Genomic DNA, 12,505 nt, shown 5'->3' with positions numbered 1-12,505 from the left:
GTTATCATGTTGGGTTTCCTCTTTCTGCCGTCACCGATCGTCACGTCTTGGTTCATGGAACTTAGAACACACACCGTCTTGTTTTTTTTGGTGCATAAATTGTCAAGGAGACACTGCCACTTCTCAGCACTGAAGACGAGAATACCTCTTGCTGTGCAGTGTCTTTTGCAAGTTGAGGAAGTTCACGCCGGACTTTATTCACCGTGCCAAGTAGTGTTGTTTTGCGCTGCAGCAGTCTATGCGACAGTGACAGTGAAGTAAAGAAATTGACCGACGTGACATTTCTGCCATCATCCAAAAATGGCTCCATCAGGTTCATGACCACGCTCTCTGCCAGCCTCTCTCTTCCGACGACTGGGGTCCTTTCCCAAGTAAGGAGATGCATTGCAGACATATTTGGTCTCCAAACCCATGGCCATCCAGAACTTGATCCCAAATTTGTCCTGCCTGGTTGCAATACTGTGTGAATGGACAACGAACCTTGGTAGGGAACAGCTGTTCATCTATGGTCATGTGTTTTCCTGGAGTGAAACTCTCAGCACAGTTCTTGTTGAAGCATGTCCAGATGTCGGAGACCGCAGCAAATTGTCTGTTAGAAGGTGTTGCATAATTGAAATGAATCTATCTCTTGGCATTGTCTCTTTGAAAGCCAGGAGATTGTTTTGAAACCATTTTGATCATATGTAATGTCAGTAAATAATAAAACCTGTTTTTTTCCAGGTCAAATTGACTTGAATGCTTATAAATCAAAAATTCTACAATGATCACCATTCTGTGTGATCAGCTTACATTTGTGAACATTTTTCACCTTTTATGTCTATTTTGCCTACCAGATGCCATCTGATCACCCAAAAACGGGCCACACACACCCACACACACACACACACACACACACACACACACACACACACACACACACACAAACACACAACTCCAAAACATGGCATAATTTATTGTGAATAAAACTTCCTTTACACCTCTTATGATTTTTATTATATTTAATTTATAAACAATAAACCTCATGATATTATGCCATGATTTTAAGTAAAATAAGCCGACATTATTGAATATTATTTTGGATAACCACTGGCTGGTGTATGTCAAACATCCCCAGGTCAAAGCTGACTGAAGCAACTAAATTCATAAATAAGAGAGAGAAAACAAATATTATTTGAATATGAAAACAAAACGCAACATGTGTGTGTGTGTGTGTGTGTGTGTGTGTGTGTGTGTGTGTGTGTGTGTAGCATCATTTCGGTAGATCATATTTTGCCCTCTGCTAAGCAAAGGCATATCAAAAGTGTGAAATATTTACAAATGTGTAGCTTTTTTTTTCTGGAGGCCTAATGAAATGCAATGCCCAATGTGTGTATGTGTGTGTGTGTGTGTGTGTGTGTGTGTGTGTATGTGTGTGTGTGTGTGTGTGTGGTGTGTGTGTGAGTGTGTGTTTTGGGTGCGTGTGTTAGTGGACATTTCATGTTTGCATCTTTGTGTTTGTATGTATGTTCATTGCGCTGAAAAGGGCAAAAGTGTGACCTATTACACCACTACATGTGGCCAGGTCAAATTGACTCGGGAGGACTTGAGGAGGAAAGTATTAATTTTTCTAACACATAGTTCAACGAAAATAAACAAAATTAATTTTGCACAATCCTGGTAAATGTCAGGCAAATATGTGTAAGGAAACCCAAGTTATGACACATTAAACTTTCCAGATGAGTCTAATAGACCCCATGTCTGCACAAGGGTTATATAAATATCAGATATACTATGGCAATGACAAACCTTAGCACACAATGTTTTATAAATAAAACAGACTATTTTGTATATATAGGCTGTGAAGGTTTTCATGTCACACACACAGTTTTGGCCTGCCTTGGATCTGAGCTACTCTGAATGAACAAATGCAAATGAGCCAGGCCTCACAGGTGATGGGGGTGTTTGCACAACAAAGGCAGGGCTGAAGAACTGTGAAAATCTCAACAGGGGGGAATCACACCTCGGGACCCGCACCAGAAAATAAAAAAGTCAGTAAATCTAGTGGTAATGCTAGTTTTTTCTACCTGAGCTTGTTTCAGAAACACAAATACAGCAACAGTGAATCATGACATAAGCTAACAGGAGGACAGCAAAGAAAACCTTCAAACACAGTACAATACCTACAATACAATACGTAACCTTAATCTTAAGGGAATAGAAAACGAGGAAATCTCTGTCATGTATAAAAATGTATTTCTGTGTTATATGTTATGTCATCTTCACCTCTTCTGATTTAATGTTCTTGATTTGAGTCTATCCTGTTCTTTTAGTGCTCTTGACAGGATGAAGAAGACAAGATAGGTTGACCTGCTTGTGAGATTACTTGCAGGACATTCAGTTTCTCTTTTGCTCATGTACAGGCTTTCTGACCTTCAATGCTTGGATAAGAGTTTTGAGGAAGCAGCATTCTAGCATTCCCTTATCTATGTTGACAAAACTTAGCCACCACCTTATCTCATACACTATAGCTTACTGTATTTCATTGCGTATATATATTCTGTTCTGTCGCTCAGTTCTTTGAGCAGCTGTTTGGAATAAACCAGATTTGATTTCACTCGTGTGGTTTGTTCTCTCAGTGCTCCGGAGCTGCTATTGTTTTGCAGACGTAAAGAGACGCGGACAAGTGCGAGGAGGAATCTTTCTTACAGTTTGGTGACCCCGACGTGATACTCTCGATCAGGTAAGACATGTTTGATTGACTACCTGGTCGGCAGTATTACTAGGAAGAAGTTATCCCATTTTGACGGGATATTTATCCTTGGCTTCGTTTGAGAAGGCCAAGAAGGTTATCCTTGGTTTCGTTTGAGAAAGCCAAGAAGGTTATCCTTAGTTTTGGTAAAGAGACGCGGACAAGTGCGAGGAGGAATCTTTCTTACACACTCTATTGCAAATCATTTAAATGTTTTGTTTGATTGAAAGTCATAAAGACGACAAATCAAATGTTGGAGTTGTTGACATTTAAAAAAGTGTGGGGAAAAAAGATTGGATAAAATCTACTGCTAAAATAAAGACTTGTGATCTCAGAACTATTTAGGTTAATTGGCAACAGATTAATAACATGATTGAGTATAAAAAGATCATGTCAGAGTCTTTCAGAAGTAAAGATGTGGTGGGACTCTGTGGAAAACTGCATGAGCAAATAGTTCATTCCCACTTTGGGGATTTCAGCATCTAATGAACACAATATCATTCAGAAAGCGCACAAAGCCCAAGGCCAAGTATGAGACCGCATGGTGGTGATCTGTGGTCCTTCAGGCAGCACTGTGTTAAAATCAGATATATATTCTAGTGAAAATCACTGCATGGGCTCAGAAACACAAAACCAGTAAACCCAATCTGATGCTGCATCCACAAGTTAAAACAAGTTAAAACTTTACCCTGCAAATGTAGCAGATTACTGCTCTATTTATCCATCTCATTTTTTACTAAAGTTGATTGGCAGTGGCCAAAGTTCATGGGTGGTGCTTATAGTATAGTACGGTAGGAATGGTTACCCGGAAGGAACAAATTCCTACTGTACTATATATCCCTTTCAGGTGGCATGGAAATCACGTGGATGGTGGAGTTGCCCCAGGCATCAAAGCTAAACAGTGAAACTTTTGGCTAAAGAGGTAGACAATTGTACGTTTCCCTCTGTAGAACACTGTTGGTCTGCTTATTTATACTTTGTTTTCTTAGCGGTCTTTCCTCGTGTGGCTGTGAACACGTGAGCATAATAGCTCTGAATCAACATTCAAAGTATCTCCCTGGTTAGAAAGTAAGCCTTCTAAATATTTGTTATGAATATCTTTGTATGTCACATTACTTTCACTTTTTCTCCTTTTGTATTTAGTTTTGCAGTTGCTAAATATAATTGTTCTATGTTCAGTTATTTGTTAAGCCAGACTGAGTGGCGGTCTTTTAACAATTTTCCCTCCTCGCTCGCTGAAGCTGCACCTGGGTGTGTAAGTACACATGCAAAACTGTATTTTAACTAGTGGAACTTGTCTTAGTGATTTAGATTTATTTCCTCTCCTTTGTTGATTAGAAGCTGAGGATAAACAAGTGGCTGACTTTACAGTGGTGGAGTTTCCCTCATTTATCAAGTAAAGTCTACTGTTTGTAATTATCTACACATCTAAGATTATTATTATTATTATTATTATTATTATTATTATTATTATTATTATTATTATTATTATTACAGAAAATTTATATTACTTATGAGGTGCTACAGCTCGGTCAGAAATCTGTAGAATCCTTAACAGTGCAGTAAATTATTTATTGTACATAAGTTCTGGACATGGTGTAATTATAGACATTGTACAGACAGTGTGTTAGAGTGAAAACACAAAAACCCTGTAGAACCTGAGGGACAAAGACAATCTGAAATGTAAATATACTGCACTGTTTATCCAGCTTCTTCAAATGACTTCCTTTCATTAAATACGTTTGTGTGAGTATGAAAAGTTTAAACATAAACCCTAGGCAGGTTTTACTTGTGGTGTGAGATACTCGTTATTCCAGATCTGCAGTGGAAATTCACCTCTATTTCTGGTAAAGGACAATTCATCCTTCTTTCCATTACTACAGGAAAAGAGAAAGTAAAAGCTAGCTGCAGTCAGTGGTTGTAATACGACACTGTTAACGTCGCTGGACAAAAGAACCTCATAAACTGTGGTTTAAATCTTAATATTCAAGGAAATAATTATCTTCTATCTGTAAGGTAAAGCTGAGTTTGAATTCTTCTCTTTGTTTCTCTAAATCTGTGGTCTGTTCTGTCAGTAGTTTAATGTTCTAGACTCTGCTCTGTGTGATAAACACAATCACTGATCCTTTATTCAAACTGATAGACCTTTTATCTAAGAGCAGATACTTTATTTCAGAGACACGATTACTTATTCAGAGGGGGGATTAATGTTAACGTGATAAACATCCACCTAATAGTTTGCATCAGGATACTAGTATAACAATTATTATATGCTTTACTTGTTTCAAAGACAACACAACAATGGGTTAGCATTCATAAAAGGTTCTTAGAAAAACGAAAAAAAGAAATCTATTTGTTTTGTTTATTCCTCACAAATATTACCATAAATCACAAATAGTATCATCTTGATATCAGTTCCTATAAAATATGGAGAATATCTACTTTACCCTCATGCATTTCTTTCATTGTCTGATAAACATAATGTTTCCTGCTATAAACTGCATACCAACATCCTGCATTAGACTAGTTCACAGATGGCAGCTAAGTGTATAAAATTTTACCTAGAAGCTTTAAATTTATTAATTTGGAGACTTTGTGTAGTTCAACAATCAACAGCTTTTTTGAACTCAGCAGCTCGTTCAACCAAAATGTCAACATCACCTGGACTTCCTGCTACATGACATTAGCATCTATTAACATCATCATGCCATTGTGCCTTGGATTTTTCTGACTTGTGAGTAGCCTACAGTCTCTGTTGTGTAGCTAAGTTGTCTTTGTTTCCACCAAAAGTCACCACAACAGGACAGACAGTCAGTTTGTGTTCCTCTTATGGAAAGACATTGGGAATCATTATCATGGATACTATCTTTTTGTTGTTGTCTCACTTCATGTGCATTAATGTGTATGTGGTGAAGTGTGTGTGTGTGCTTGTGTGTCTCTGTTTGTGTGTGTTTATGTGTGTGTGTGTGTGTGTGTGTGTGTGTGTGTGAAGGGTGTGTGAAGGGTGTGTGAAGGGTGTGTGTTTGGTGTGTGTGTGTGTGTGTGTGTGTGTGTGTGTGTGTGTGTGTGTGTGTGTGTGAGTGAGTGAGTGTGTGTGTGTGTGTGTGTGTGTGTGTGTGTGTGTGTGTGTGTGAAGGGTGTGTGTGTATTTGTGTGTGCGTGTGTGTGTTTGTGTGTGTGTGTGTGTGTGTGTGTGTGTGTGAAGGGTGTGTGTGTATTTGTGTGTGCGTGTGTGTGTTTATGTGTGTGTGAGTGTGTGTGTGAAGGGTGTGTGGTTTCATCCACTATGCTGTTGGCTTTGCGGATGCAGTGTGTGGTGTAAATGTCCATGTTGTAGGTCGACCTTCTCTCTGTATGCTGACTTGTTCATTCTTGCTGATGAGATCCAGACCTTGTTCAGTCACTTGTCATTTCAGGACTGGACTTCTGCAGCTCTCTCTGTCAGGTTTATCTATGAACGCAAGTTGTCCTCTACAAATAATCCAAAATGCAGCGGCATGACTTGTTTTCATTCGGCCTAAATTCTCACATATTACCTCAGTGCTGTGAACCCTCCACTGGCTTCCAGTAGCTGCAAGCATCAGATTTAAAACAATGATGTTTACCTACAAAGCCAAAAACGGACCAGCTCCCTTTTACCTCAAAGCCCTCATTACTCCTCACACTGCTCCTCGTACCCTCAGTAACAGGTAACAGGTTTACAGCAAGACTCTTTTCTTTCCTGGCACTGAGGTGGTGGAATGAACTTCACCTAGAGCAGGCATCACCAAATGTCTGCCCGGACCCATTAAAATTCTAATATTATCATATTAAGCATCTCCTTATTATAATCTAATATTATAAGATTATATAAGCTCTTTGATATTAATAAAAAGATAAATCTTTCGTTCATGTGCAGTTAATCTAGTTATTACGACCGGAGCGTCATCAAAAGCCAAACCAAAAACAGATTGTTTCTGTTCCATACTCCAGAGCAGAAGGTGGCAGTAATGCACCTAATTAAGCTGGCAGGACAATTAAGATTCAAACTGCTGGCAGGACAGTTACATGTCCATGTCTCTCAGTAGGAACGGAAGATGGAAAGGGAGTAAGGAGAGGTGGAAAGGAGAGAGGAAAAAGGGAGCTGCTCAAAACTCTGCACTTTTCTTTTATTCAGTAAATTCTGTCCTGTTCTATTTTACCTGAAATGTCCTTTAGCCTAAAGGTTCCTGTGTTATTAATGTAGTTAATGTTTAAAAAAGGGGGGCAGCTCAAAAGTCTTCTGTTTAATTTTTTTCTTAAAGATTAAAAGCACTTTTATTTTATTCAAAAGATTCTGAATGTTTTACATTACTTGAAATCTAGGCCCTAAGTTCAGGCTGCACAAAGCTGTGTTTGTACTTTTTATTTATTTTATTCAGAAGAAATTCAGTGTCTGTTGTGTTACTTGACACGTAGTAAAGACAACTACAGGATTGTTTTCCATTCAAGTGCCAGACAAGTTCAGACTGAAAACACTTGAAATTTAACAATAAATTATATAGAAATGTATGTGTGTTATTGATTTTATTAACATGAGGGTGCACTATTTTAAGTGACAATATAAGATTCTGACCTTTGCTGGGAGGAAATTTTAGTAACTGGACCTCTTTGAATTTTAATTGAATACCCCTGGTCTAGATGTCCGAACAGCCGAGTCACTGATTATCTTCAAACATGTACAGGTGTAATGTAGTGATAGAGCATGATTTTTAGCTCCTAGCATTGTTTAGTGAAGGCTGATTGGATTTAGTTCTCAGCAGCAGTGTGGCAGGATGTCACAATTGCCTCCCAAAAAAGTGTCAAACTATCAAATTTATCAAACATAAGTGAGATTCCACTTTAATTTATGAAATTGAATGAAAACTTTTTGAATATATTATGTGTAGTTACTGTGTATTTTTACTGAACAAGCCTTAAACAAAACAAAATGGTCACTGTAAAAATAGGAATAAATGAATAAAAAGTTATTAACTCCATTATAATAGCTGTCAAAAAGTATGTGGTGATCAGTAATAGGCTTAATGCTAAATAAAAAAAAAACATTTATCAGTAACAAAGTAAGACATTATTACATTTTAGTTAGTGTAAAGATTTTTAGAAGTCATGCACACCACTTACACCAGCAGGGGGCAGAGTGAACCATGACTGATGTCACACTACTACAAACATGGTCATCATTATAACACTGATGTACAATTATTAATGTACATCCAAACCATCTGAATGGACAGATTACAAAAAATGAAACTAAGTTTTCATGCAAAATAAAGCAGTTATTAAAGAAGTTACACAAACTCTCTCCTTCAGCAGTTTTATTAAGAGCTGTGTGTGAAATCAGTCAGTTGTTCTGTCTTTTTTATTTATAACGTGTCTCTGTTTGTTTGTTTCAGAAAATCTGCCAACACTCCACAAGAGTCTTCCAGACATCATGTCCCTCCTTTATATTTCCATCTTATGGGTCTGTGCCTGTGTGGGTGAGTGACCAGGTTCTACAACACCAACAAGACAGAAGTGTCCTTCTATTGAATCTAATATCACAACAATGTTTTGTCAAATGTTACAAATCCTGTAGACTGTAATGTTTCTCCCACAGACAGTGCAGAGCCTGATGTTACTGTATCAGCTCAAGTGGGTTCCACAGTCATCCTGCCGTGTAAACTGACTGAAGAGTTAAAACCAACATCAGTTATTAAGTGGCAGTTCAATAAAGACATTGTGTTTGAGAGAAGGAGTGATGTTACATATTCAGGTTCAGGATATAAAGGACGTGTGGATGTTCCTGTGGACGAGCTGCGTAAAGGAAACTGTTCCCTGGTGTTGAAGAACGTCAGATTTACTGATGACCACATCTACAATTCCTTTACAATGGTACATGGGTACACTAACACTGAGGAAATGAAAAAAATTACCAGAGTTAATCTCTCAGTCGATGGTGAGTAAACTGTTCAGTGTAAAATATTGACTAATTATAGACGTCACAGTGTCTCAGATAACAGAGCTGGAAATAAGGAACAATAACAACATCTATTATAGAGAGGAATCAATACTTTATTTAGAGTTAACAGATGATGTGTTAGAAAAATACACAAATACAGACATAAATAAGACACAGACAATATTTTATTTGTAGAAAGTTTGTCAGAAAGGTTCAGAGGTCATCTGGGTGAGATTAGAGATGTTCATCAGGACTGAGATCCTGCAGCAACAATTAAAAACCTTTTACTTTCATGTGGACAAGAACAAGTGATCAGATATGAAGCTCACAGGACAACAAAAACAATCAGTTTCTATAAAAGAAATAAAAATATAAAGTTCCTAACATCAGATCATTTCCTAAAACGTTTTTCTGTGTCTCTGAAGCTCTTCAGATATCAGCTCCAGTGGGTTCCACAGTTGTCCTGCCGTGTGATTGGAGTCATCTGTCCATCAAGACACCTGACGTTGTGTGGAATATCGATACTGAGACTGTGTTTGAGCGAAAGGGTAAAGAGATAAATCAGGGTGAAGGATATAAGGGTCGTGTGGACGTTCCTGAGGATGAGCTGCTTAAAGGAAACTGTTCCCTGGTGATGAAGAACATCAGTGTTAATGATACAGGAATCTACAGCAGCTCCATGTTAATTACAGACACACAGGAATCTGTCTTGGTCCAGAAGGTTAATCTGTCAGTTGTTGGTAAGTGGATTAATCTCAGACGATACTGAGTACGACACATATCAGTACACAAAGTTTAAAATGTCTGGAAAGTTACTGAGTGACTTGAGCAGCATGTTTCCTGTAGATGTCAGTGTTTTTCAGTCCTGGTTGAGAGAGAACTACACAGTTTAATGTTCCCACAGATCATTCTAAAGCTTTTCATGGCTGTGTTAGACTGAGTGAGGAGAAACATCTCTTATTGTTCCTGGATATACTTTAATAAAACACTTCATATTATTATAGCAGCACAACACTGATTATTATTTAAGGATCAGTGATGACATCATCTGCATGTATGGCTGAAAAACACTGAACAATATCCAGTAAATGTAGTCTGATGTTTGATAGATTTTCTTTGAGGACACGTTTTCCTCAGCGCTGTACTGATATCTCTGTGTGGTTTAATGTGTGTTTTAGAGGACATTGGTAATGAGAGAGGATCTTCATTAGAGGATTCAGACTCACACCAGACTGGATGGAACAACTGGATTATTTTACCTGTTGTGATTGTAATCATCATCATCATCTGTGTGTCTGTGTACTGCTGCTGTGTGAAAGGTAAAACTGGTTAAAATTGTAGATTTAATGTCTGAAAGAATCAGAGAGAATTTTTGTGGTAATTGTGTTTAACATGTGCCTAAATTTATTGTCTAATATTATAATTTTTAAATATTTATCTTATGTTTCTGAAAACGGAAAATCATCATCTATCATCAGGTCTCAGATGTGACAGAAACTCCACTGAACAGGTACGAAAACATTCGAATAATTAAAATAAAAAAAGATAAATTAAATTGTAACCACTTTTTTGTTAAACAGAAGAATAAAATTGGGTTTTGGTTGTAGTTCAGGTGGGGAGTTTACAGAAACATGGCAACCCTCTCTGCCTACTTTGTGTTACTGTTATTTTAAAGGTACATTAGACAAGATCAGAAACTTTGGCCAGAAGAAGCATTTTTTTAACTTTATACTTCTGGTCATTCTGTGGTACTTTTATTTAACTTTCTTGAGTCACTTGCTGCTTCATCATCTGAATCTGAATCTCTCTACAGAATGAAAATGTTCATCGTGACACTGAGCTGCATGACATAAGGGCCAGAACAGATCTGGACAGTGTGACGTACACACCAGTCGCCACACAGCCACAGAGTTAATGACCAACACAAGGTGGCACCAATTATTTATTTCTTTTTTATATCTCTTTTCTTTAGATATTAACTTTGCAATTTTTACGTTGTAAAGTTTTTTTTTCACCACCTTCTCCTCTCCTTTCCTCTCTCAGATGGTCTGCTCTGATCTCATCATGGATTTCAGATCATCTTAAACTTCATCCCTGCACCACTGAGCTGATGTTCATCTCTGGAGCTTCATCACCATGTCAGGATCTTCTGATTTACTGCAGAACTCTCAGATCACACATCATGGACCATCAGTTACTCTTCTATCTAACCTGACTTGGTCTTGGTCATGTGATGTTACACTAAATAATGAACTGAGAACAGCAGGAATTTTTACTTTTATATTTTTATTTGTTGTTTTATTTTGATGTGTTTTGTTGTGTTTACATTGCAACAGTGGATACAGTATGTACAATGGCTGATGTCATGTGTAGGAACTTTATAACTGAGGAGGAATCTGGGTTCAGCTTCTCTGTAATATAAATTAATATAATGTACTGCTACTGAAGTTTTATTACAGGGGAGTTTCTTTTTACTAAATCTTTACTTTTTTAAAATTTAATAATAAGAAATAATAGTATGCGTGCATGAGTGTGTGTGTGTGTATGTGTGTGAGTGTGTGTACTGCATAGGAGATATGTGCTAGTGGCTAACAGATTTATAAGATGAAGCATTTATTTTTGTCACATCACCATTACAGCAAAGTATATTTCTTCATATACTTTATTTTGTCCCATAACTTTGTTTGGGTTCAGCCAATACCATGGTATTCTCTAAACAAACTACTTATAGAGTGATGCCTCACTGCCACAGACTACTGAATCATTCTATCAGACCAACACCACTTTGGGGTGTTTTACAGGAGCAGGTCAGGAAACCTCCACAAAAATAAATTGGCCACTGTTCTGATGGAGAAATGGCTCAAAGTCCCTCTGGCCACTGTGCAGGACTTGTATCTGTCATTCATTGTTGTGAATTAGACGTTTTTTCCTTTTTCCTTTATACTACATTTCCCACAATCCTCTGCAGACTGCATCACTGTTTTTCAGTGCACTTCATTGCCCATAATTCTCAGCTGAGGTTCCTTTCTTTTTTCTTTTGTGCACTCAACCATGTGTGTTTGAATCTTTTACATTAGATGTAGTATGTAAGTTTTCTATTGTATTGTTTACGTGAATCTGATGGGTTGTATACTTGTCATTAGTAGGTTTACAGATATTATGTGTGCATGATTTCCATCTTTATTATTATTTGTGAGCCTGATTTCTTTGTTGTATTATTGTAGTGACCAGAACACCATCTTTATCATCCTGTGTATCCTAAACATTCCACTTATCCTGTGAAACCTGTGTACTGTGCATCCAGTTTTATTGTCAACAAGAATAAATGAGAGCAAAAGGGATGAAGTTGTTCTGTGTTTTAACAAGACACATCACCAAGTTCTACATGTCCACTGAACCTTGGATACGTTTAACATCTGTTATCCAACATTCACAACAGGAACTGATGCTGTTTTGGCCTGTATGTGTTTGAAATGTGTTTATTTAACAGTGAAAAATGTATTTAAGAAATACTTGATTGGAGTAAAATTATTCATATTGGTTTTTTTTTAATATATTGATTATATGAAGCCCCATTAAATGTAGAATTTATATGTAGCTACATATAACAGTAAACACAATATTTATTATTTTATCAATAAGAAATATTCTTACATTAAAACTTAATTTTACTTCTTCAATGTAAATTGAACAGTAAACTCTAAAATGTGTTTATTCGTAAGATGAATGAAACAGATCCTAGATTATGAAAATAAATCAGCAGCACTAATCTGAGTGTATGATGCATCAGGTCGTGTCTACAACATTATAAATCAGTGGGA

At 37.1% G+C, this 12,505-nt stretch overlaps 1 long non-coding RNA gene across 1 annotated transcript; it reads left to right on the top strand.

Annotated features, from left to right (window-relative positions):
• The first annotated feature begins 9,775 nt into the window (after window positions 1-9,775).
• On the top strand, window positions 9,776-12,019 carry LOC125145776. Its single transcript, XR_007144207.1, has 4 exons — window positions 9,776-10,003; window positions 10,163-10,194; window positions 10,498-10,612; window positions 10,728-12,019. It is a non-coding gene; the product is annotated as an uncharacterized LOC125145776 (long non-coding RNA).
• Window positions 12,020-12,505: the final 486 nt, after the last annotated feature.

The sequence above is a fragment of the Tachysurus fulvidraco genome, chromosome 10 (assembly GCF_022655615.1).
Source record: "Tachysurus fulvidraco isolate hzauxx_2018 chromosome 10, HZAU_PFXX_2.0, whole genome shotgun sequence".
Taxonomy (NCBI): Eukaryota; Metazoa; Chordata; class Actinopteri; order Siluriformes; family Bagridae; genus Tachysurus; species Tachysurus fulvidraco.
The sequence above is the reverse complement of the archived record's forward strand: the minus strand, read 5'-3'. Positions and strand labels throughout refer to the sequence as shown.